Consider the following 9,828-nt stretch of genomic DNA (forward strand, 5'->3'; position numbering starts at 1 on the left):
CGACGTGGGAACAAGTGTTGGGAGGCGCAGAGGCCGTGCCGGAAAAGCCACCAAGCCGCAACCACCCACGATGATGCAACAGGCCGATGAGGATGCAGGACGGGTGGCAGCGATCCAGGAAATGGTCCAGTTGTCGAGGACGAGTGTCGAGCTAGGTCGAGACTTGCTGTAGGCCATGGCTCGGATAGCTGCCAGCATCGCCACCTTTGCGGAGGAGCATTCTGCCAGTATGTCACAGCTCATCAGTGCGGTGGAGTGAAGCACCGGCTCTGTAGAGGCCATGCGCCAATCAATGCTTTCGGGCCATGTCATGCAACCCCCCCGAGCCCACACCATCGAGGCCGCCAGATCTCGAGGAGTCGGAGATGCCGACGCCTTCAATCACACCCCCTACCTTCTCTCCACGACGAGCACTGCAGCAGCGCTCCGGCTGCCCTCCTGCACAACGTCATGGTGGTGAGGGGCAGGGGTGCGGCTCGCCATGGTGAAGGCAGAGCCAGGAAGAGGACAATGGGCCTCACATCGAGGAGGGGGTGGTAGTGGGTAGAGGGTTGGGTGTTGATGCTGCTGATATAGTTAAGTGTTCATTAAGTTGTTGCTGTTGTTTCAAATGGTTCGTTTGGATTGTCACTTGACTGGTGTTGGAAATAATGTCCACTTTTTGGATTCACTTGTTTTCATGTTGCACTAATCAATACAGACACATTGTTTATCAACTCTTGGTCAGTGTTTGACTTTTATATCATCTGGGGTACAAGCTGAGAAACGGAAAAACCGCCTACAGGTGTACTGGTCTCTGAGCAATATCTTGGCATTCACATATGATGCAACTCATTAATGGGTCTTGTCATCAGGCTATCTCGCAACAACAAATAAGGGTGACCAATGCAGAAAGGCTGCCATTGAATGAGAGACAGTTGCACAACTTGGAGGCCACACATTAACGCTTGCACTTCAGGCCACATTTTCATAGGTGCAACATTGCCGAGCCCCACCCCTGATATGACATGTTTTTCAGTGACATCGCAATCCATTATATATATTGTCCCATATCCTATATTTGAGCTCAGGTTCTCATCCTCCCACCTGATAGAACCTTACATGATCTCATTATTGCCTATATACTTTGATTTCCTTATTGCCTATATACTTTGACATAAGCTCAGACCATCTGAACACTCACATTCTCTCAATAAATCTGCTGTGCCTACAATGTTGTCAATACCCTTATAGCTCATCTCCATCGAGGCTTTACTGTATCTCGTAGATGATTCACGCTTCCGAGACCACACCTGCTCTTCAACCAAGTTTAGAAGGATTAGAGGGGATCTCTTAGAAACATATAAAATTCTGACGGGACTGGACAGGTTAGATGCAGGAAGAATGTTCCCGATGTTGGGGAAGTCCAGAACCAGGGGTCACAGTCTAAGGATAAGGAGTAGGCCATTTAGGACTGAGGTGAGGAGAAACTTCTTCACTCAGAGAGTTGTTGACCTGTGGAATTCTCTACCGCAGAGAGTTGTTGATGCCAGTTCATTGGATATATTCAAGAGGGAGTTAGATATGGCCCTTACGGCTAAAGGGATCAAGGGGTATGGAGAGAAAGCAGGAATGGGGTCCTAAAGTTGCATGATCAGCCACGATCTTATTGAATAGTGGTGCAGGCTCAAAGGGCCGAATGGCTTACTCCTGCACCTATTTTCTATGTTTCTATGTTTCCATTTACATCTGTGAAGTCTTTCTGTGCAGTTTAATTCTCATCTGTGAACCCATTGTGAGGGTGTGATAATGGTGCAGCATGTGTATGTTACCCGGGATGTGCAGCTCAGGACCACCCTGCGCGATTGTACCTGCCGCCCGATTTACAGCCCGCTCAGACCACCTTTTTCCCAGCGCTCGTTCTGCCGGGCGGGAGCAGCACTTTAGAGGATCCTAGGCACCAAAATCCCATTGTTGGAGCCTCCGGCATGGGTGGGCATCAGGAAGTTGCAATGCCGGTGCTTCCCCGAAGAAACTCCCACAGCACGGGACCATGGGCAGCAGTTGGGCGGTACACAAGGAATCTCGGCAAAAAACAGCAGCTGTGGGCGGTACTGGGCAGTTCATTGACCAAGTTCGGGCCCATAGACCCAAGGCGGGTGGATGGAGAAAGAATACAGATCAACCATGATCTCATTGAATGGCGGAACAGGCTCGAGGGCTGAATGAGCTACACCTGTTCCTATTTTCCTGCGTGTAACGCTGCGGTCTGCATTATTCTCCGTGTTACATACTGTGGTTTGTGCAAGCCTATGAGTTGTCCTGTGTGGGCCGGCCCAACCTGTGAGAACACCACCGCAGGTCGGGGCTATAAATAGAGCTGGAGCGCCGGGCCCTGGGACATCGTGGGCGAACTGCGGTGAATGAGAGTTCGGGGCCCAGAAGAGCCGAGGGCCCAGGGGCATCACGGGCCAGCCCACACTGCGATATGTGCGCGCTTTAGGTCCATGCAGCAGAGCAGCTCTCCAGTCATCCTGGTTAACCCTTGCCACTGGATAAAAGCCTCGCTCTGTCGAGCCCGTGTGGTGGCTGATGTGCAACGGTCACCACACGTTAAAAAAATCCACGCACAGGGATCTTCCACCCCCTTCAGTTGGAGTTCAGGACTGGAACATCGGGTCCTTCATTGAAACATCTGTGAACTCTCGTGGAAGCAAGTCATCCTCGTTCGAGGGACCCCCTATGATGATGATGTGTTTAACACATTTGTCCTGCACCATCCACATTGAATGTAAATGTTCACATTGTCATGACATTCATTCTGGGAGAGTTCCAGTGGCTTGTGGTCTGTCGGTGTTTTGAGTGAAACTTGTTGCAGTGAGCGCATAAAGATTGTCTTGTGCTTCCTCCACAGATGGAGTCAGACGTCACGATGCGTGTGGATAAATGTGAGGTTATCCATTTTGGGGGAAAAAACACAAAGGTAGAATATTATCTGAATGGCAGCAGATTAGGAAAAGGGGAGGTGCAACGAGACCTTGGTGTCATGGTTCATCAGTCATTGAAAGTTGGCATGCAGGTACAACAGGCGGTGAAGAAGGCAAATGGTATGTTGGCCTTCATAGCTAGGGGATTTGAGTATAGGAGCAGGGAGGTTTTACTGCAGTTGTACAGGGCCTAAGTGAGGCCTCACCTGGAATATTGTGTTCAGTTTTTGTCTCCTAATCTGAGGAAGGACGTTCTTGCTATTGAGGGAGTGCAGCGAAGGTTCACCAGACTAATTCCAGGGATGGCCGGACTGTCATATGAGGAGAGACTGAATCAACTGGGCCTTTATTCACTGGAGTTTAGAAGGATGAGAAACGTATAAGATTCTGACGGGACTGGATAGGTTAGATGCGGGAAGAATGTTCCCGATGTTGGGGAAGTCCAGAACCAGGGGACATAGTCTTAGAATAAGGGGTAGGCCATTTAGGACTGAGATGAGGAGAAACTTCTTCACTCAGAGAGTTGTTAACCTGTGGAATTCCCTGCCGCCAGTTCATTGGATATATTCAAGAGGGAGTTAGATATGGCTCTTACGGCTAAGGGGATCAAGGGGTATGGAGAGAAAGCAGGAAAGGGGTACTGAGGGAATGATCAGCCATGATCTTATTGAATGGTGGTGCAGGTTCAAAGAGCCGAATGGCCTACTCCTGCACCTATTTTCTATGTTTCTATGATGCATTAGTCCTCCAGTCTCCTCTGAAGCTTTTAAGGCACAAGTCATTTGATGCTGCTAATGTGAAAGAAATGCAGAATGTTTTAAAATAATCATGGCAGTTGATTTCCCCTTAAATAATTGAACATATCTGCTTATTATTTATTGATCTTTTACGGCACAATCACATCAGTCTTGAGCACACGGCGTGCACAGGCTGGGAGAACTGCTCCCTGTATCTGTAGGCAGCATGAGTGAGTGCCATTAATCTTGCACTGATGAAGAAGTGACAGCGTTCCTGACATCACCTTACCCGAGCATTCACCCACTGGTGCATGTCGCTGCCATCCAATGAGAATCCTCCCTCCTCCCTCACCAAGATTGCATTGCAGCGTTGCAAGGTCATGTTGTGTGAGCCTGTAACTATTGAGCAGAACATGAGAATAAATCAATTATATTACTTTCAAATGAAAGGAATTCATTACTTGGGAGTTGAAAAAAGGTCACAAAAATATGAATCAAATATGCAGCATACCCCTGGTAAAAAGCTCAGCCCCGCCCCGCACCCCGCCCCACCGCAACCCCCCCCCCCACCCTCCAACACCCCGCCCCACGCTCCAGCACCCCCCACCCTCCCACACCTCCACCGTCCAGAACCCCTCCACCCTCCAGCACCCCCCTGCACCCTCCAGCACCCCCCCACCCCACCCCGCACCCTCCAACACCCCCACCTTCCTGAACCCGCCCACCCTCCCACACCCCCACCCTCCAGCACCCCCTCCCACCCTCCAGCACATCCACCCACACCCCCCGCACCCTCCAGCACCCCTCCACCCTCCAACACCCCGCCCCACGCTCCAGAACCCCCCCACCCCCCCACACCACCACCCTCCAGCACCCCCCACCTCCCCTCGCACCCTCCAGAACCGCCCCCCTCCCTCCAGCACCCCCCCCCACCCTCCAACACCCCCCCACCACCCTCAGTGTAGAATTCGGAATGGTCCCGGGCCTATGCTGGGTTCACAGATCTCACTCATGCCTACATTACAACTTCAAAAGCACTTAATGGAATCACAGAATGGTTACAGCACAGGCAGGAGCCCCTCAGCCAGTCCCACTCCCCCGCCCTTTCCCTGTAGTCCTGCGATTTTTTTTTTCCTTCGGGTATTTATCCAGCTCCCTTTTGAAAGCGACGATTGAATCTGCCTCCACCACCCTCTCAGGCAGCGCATTCCAGATCCTAACCACTCGCTGCGTAAAAAAGTTTTTCCTCATGTCGCCTTTGGTTCTTCTGCCAATCGCCTTAAATCTGTGTCCTCTGGTTCTCAACTCTTCCGCCAATTGGAACAGTTTCTCTCTATCTACTCTGTTCAGACCTCTCATGATTTTGAACACCTCGATCAAATCTCTCTCAACCTTCTCTGCTCGAAGGAGAACAACCCCAGCTTCTCCAGTCTATCCACGTAACTGAAGTTTCAATTTAGTATACTGTATTCGCTGCTCACGATGTGGTCTCCTCTACACTGGGGAGACCAAGCGCAGATTGGGTGACCGCTTTGCAGAACATCTCCGTAAGCATGGCCCTGAGCTTCCGGTCGCCTGTCACTTTAATTCACCACTCCACTCCCACTCTGGCCTCTCCGTCCTTGGCCTCCGACACTGTTCCAATGAAGCTCAACACAAGCTCGAGGAACAGCACCTCATCTTTCGTTTAGGCACTTTACAGCCTTCTGGATTCAACATCGTGTTCAACAATTTCAGATCATAACCTCTGCCCATATTTTGCTCACTTTCCTGCTTTTTTTAACCCCCCCCCCCCTCCCTGCCACCCCCCACCAATTATGTAAATTTTTTTCTCTCATGGCAGCTGGTAATTCATCATCATCATAGGCAGTCCCTCAAAATCGACTTACTTCCACTCTAAAAGTGAGTTCGCAGGTGACTGTACAGTCCAATACGGGAATTACAGTCTCTGTCACAGGTGGGGCAGATAGTCGTTGAAGGAAAGGGAGGGTGGGACTGGTTTGCCGCACGCTCCTTCCGCTGCCTGCGTTTGTTTTCTGCATGCTCTCGGCGACGAGACTCGAGGTGCTCAGCGCCCTCCCGGATGCACTTCCTCCACTTAGAGTGGTCTTTGGCCAGGGACTCCCAGGTGTCGGTGGGGATGTTGCACTTTATCAAGGAGGCTTTGAGGGTGTCCTTGAAACGGTTCCTCTGCCCACCTGGGGCCCGCTTTCAGTGTAGGAGTTCCGAGTAGAGCGCTTGCATCGGGAGTCTTGTGTCAGGCATGCGGACAATGTGGCCCGCCCAACGGAGCTGGCCGAGTGTGGTCAGTGCTTCAATGCTGGGGATGTTGGTGCCATTCGCACCCTATCAAGACTCATCTTTTTCTAACTTCTGCCATTGCCATCTCAGGTAATGGGCTGGCCTGAACAGATCGAAAACGGTAGGTGCGCTTCGGTTTGGGCGGTGGGGAATTTAGACCGCCTTATCCCTACAAGGTCTGACCATTGAATATTGCTTCCATATTTGGGAGGTTCTTCCATCTTCCTCTCACTACAACAGAATAGAAAAAATAAACTTTTTATCTGATTGGTGATCCCTTGCTCACCTTTATCCTCCAATCTCTCTACCCTAATCTCTCTCTCTCTCGCCTTTGACAGAGTAGATGCAGGGAGGATGTTTTCCCTGACTGGGGAGTCTAGATCCAGGGGGGGGGGGGTCACAGTCTCAGAATAAGGGGTCGGCCATTTAGGACTGAGACGAGGAGAAACTTCTTCACTCAAAAGGTTGTGAATCTTTGGAATTTTCTGCCCCAGAGGGCTGTGGATGCTCAGTCTTTGAGTATATTCAAGGCGGAGATCGATAGGTTTTTGGGCACGAAGGGAACCAAGAGATATGGGGATCGGGCGGGAAGGTGGAGTTGAGGTTGAAGATCAGCCATGATCTTATTGAATGGCGGAGCAGGCTCAAGGGGCCGAATGGCCGACTCCTGCTCCTATTTCTTGTGTACTTATTTTAATTGCTAATTTTGTGGTAAGTGCTCCCCTAAAATGTCCTCTCTTTTTGCTCCCAAACTCTAGATATGAAATCCTGCACACTCTCCTCCCATCCTCACTCTAACTCATCCTTTCCTGGGTTTTGAGACTGTGGAATCCTCATCTCCCTTGTTCTTTCTTTTCTTTTGCAATCTTCAGGGTTTTAATACTCGGGCTTGGAGTCACTTCCTCATTTACAGGGGGGCGGGCCTCGGGGGCCAGAAATGAAGTGAATGAATGAAGTGAACATTGCGTAAGATTTCCACAAGTGATGAAACTGTCTCTCACTTCAAACCCACATTGTTTTCAAACTTATCAAAGTCCTTCACTAAAGATTTTTCAGCTTCTGCTAATAAAATAGTAATCCAGAAGATTGTGTGGGAGAGAGGGAGAAGGTAAACAATCGAACAGACAGGGCCTGGGAGTGGATGGGGATAAGAAGATAAGAAGATAAGAATTAGGAGCAGGAGATTCAATAAGATCATGGCTGACCTTCTACCACAACTCTACTTTCCCGCCCGATCTCTACATTCCTTGATTCCCCTAGACTCCGAAAATCTAGCGATCTCGGCCTTGAATATATTCAGAGACTCAGCATCCACAGCCCTCTGGGGCGGAGAGTTCCAAAGATTCACAACCCTCTGAGTGAAGATTTTTAAAAAAACAATTGAGAAATCTGGGTTGAAGGGTTAAAGTCAAACTGATTAGGGAAGGAGACACACAATGAATTACAGGTTAGATAATGCGCATTTGGGCTTTAAAAGTCTGCTGAGCAAGAGGAGACAGTATAATGAGTCTACATGACAGACTGGAGTAAATAGGATCAGCTATATTGATATTGTTTGGATATATTAGATCCCTTCTATGGTATCAGGAACCTGGGAGCCTTGGGCATCGGAGCCCTGCTAACTGGTCCCCTCCTACATGTTTCACGGTGTCCTTGAAAATATACTGCATTATTTATGAATTAATATTCATAAATCAGTGGTGCCCCCACCCCCACTGCTCTTTTTAATATATATTAATGACCACGACTTGGTTCAGAAATGACAGGGGGAAACATTTTTTTGTGCAGTGAGTTGTGATCTGCAACGTGCTTCCTGAAAGGGTGGTGGAAGCAGATTCAATAGTAACTTTCAAAAGGGAATTGGATCGATATTTGAAAAGGAAAGATTTGCAGGGCTCTGGGAAAGAGCAGAGGAGTGGGACTCTTTCAAAGAGCCGGCACAGGCACGATGGGCCGAATGGCCTCCTTCTGTGCTGTATCATCCTATGATTCTAAGAAAGTTAAGAGAAACTTTGTGAAGCATCACAGTTTGGCTGATGAGTGATGGCGGGAAGCGAATGTCAGATGTCAACGCGTTCAGTTAAGAACAGACCAAGCTGCGTTGCTGAAATGAGATGTCGGTTCTCCCTTGTTTGTTACAGTGTAACCGCCCCACAGATCACACGACAATCAATGAGGCAAAATTGTTCGTTTTCCCAGACACCAATGCGCTTTTTGATGAACCGTAAAGAACATATTTTGGAGCTTACACCAACACAATGAAAGGGATCTGAGGAGGTAGGGTGAATCTTCTGAGACTCCATTCTCTGCACAGACCCTTGATGGAGAATTGGGTGCGGAGGCCAGTCTGGAGTCTCCAGTTCTCTGACCCGTGCTTCAGTTGAACAAGATTCTGTACCACGAGCCTCACCTCACAAAACTCTGCTGCTCTTCTTCAAAATATGCTGTCCTGAAGAAATGGTACGTGAGAATGTTACAAGGTTTGTAAATACAACATAATGACATTACTGACACTAAAACATGGACTACATAAGTTTTACGTAGATAAAAAAAGGAAGACTTATATTTCTCTAATCTCCTCCAGCCCCACAACTCCCCGAGATATCTGCGCTCCTCAAATTCTGCCCTCTTGAGCGTCCCTGATTATAATCGCTCAACCATCGGTGGCTGTGCCTTCAGCTGCCTGGGCCCCAAGCTCTGGAACTCCCTCCCTAAACCTCTCTACCTCTCTTTCCTCCTTTAAGACGCTCCTTAAAACCTACCTCTTTGACCAAGTCTGCCCTAATTTCATATGCGGCTCGATGTCAAATTTTTTGTCTTATAACACTGCTGTGAAGCGCGTTGGGACGTTTTACTATGTTAAAGGTGCTATATAAATACAAGCTGTTGTTGTTTCTGTAGTGCCTTTCACAACCTCAGGACGTCCCAAAGCATTTTACAATCAAAGAAATACTTTTTCTGAAGTATAGTCACTGTTGTAATGTGGGAAATGCGGCAGCTAATTTGCACACAGCAAGCTCCCACAAACAGCAATGTGATAATGACCAGATAATCTGTTTAGTGATTTTGATTGAGGGATAAATAGTGGCCCCAGGACACCGGGGAGAATTCCGCTGCTCTTCTTCGAAATAATACCATGAGATCTTTTACTTGAGAGAGCAGACAGGGCCTCGGTTTAACGTCTCATCCAAAAGACAGCACCTCCGACAGTGCAGCACTCCCTCAGCACTGCACTGGAGTGTCAGCCTAGATCGTTGTGTGACGTAAGTAACAGTGGCTGATGCATTTGCTGCAGCGCAAACGTTCTTCGGCTGACGTACATTTTGTACAGTTCCATGGTCTCCATGCAATATGTAAGTGTATGGGCCCAAGTTTCCACAAGAAAAAAAACGGGCGCTCCTCCGAGCTGGGCGCCCGTTTTTCGCGCCTAAAAAAATCCTCGGTATTCTCCACCTACTTACAGGTGCTCTGGCCCTCGGCGCAGCCAGCACGAGCTGTGGGGGGGGGGGCGGAGCCAGGTCCCGCGCTGAAAACAGTGCCGGGACCTCTGCACATGCGCGCTACAGTCGGCACGCAAGTGCAGTAGCTCCAGGCGCCGAACTGTGTGGGAGGGGCCCAAAGCACGCAGCCCCTAGCCCTGGCTGAATGGCCTCACTGGGGCTGCGTGGATAAGGCTCCTCCCACGGCCAGCTCCTGCAACCCCCCCCCCCCCCCGACAAGACACGACACCCGCTTCCCCCCCCCGCCGACCCGACAGCCGCTTCCCCCCTCCCGACCCGACACCCGCTTCACCCGCCTCCCGACCCGACACCCGCTCCGCCCGC

General features: G+C 49.8%; 1 long non-coding RNA gene across 1 annotated transcript; it reads right to left on the minus strand.

Moving 5' to 3' along the window:
- Positions 1-3,875: 3,875 nt before the first annotated feature.
- LOC139234735 (uncharacterized) lies at positions 3,876-9,512 on the minus strand. The gene is made up of 3 exons (XR_011588333.1): positions 9,466-9,512; positions 8,415-8,453; positions 3,876-4,102 (listed from the first exon to the last, which is right to left on the minus strand). It is a non-coding gene; the product is annotated as an uncharacterized lncRNA (long non-coding RNA).
- Positions 9,513-9,828: the final 316 nt, after the last annotated feature.

Source organism: Pristiophorus japonicus, chromosome 22 (assembly GCF_044704955.1).
Source record: "Pristiophorus japonicus isolate sPriJap1 chromosome 22, sPriJap1.hap1, whole genome shotgun sequence".
Lineage (NCBI taxonomy): Eukaryota > Metazoa > Chordata > Chondrichthyes > Pristiophoridae > Pristiophorus > Pristiophorus japonicus.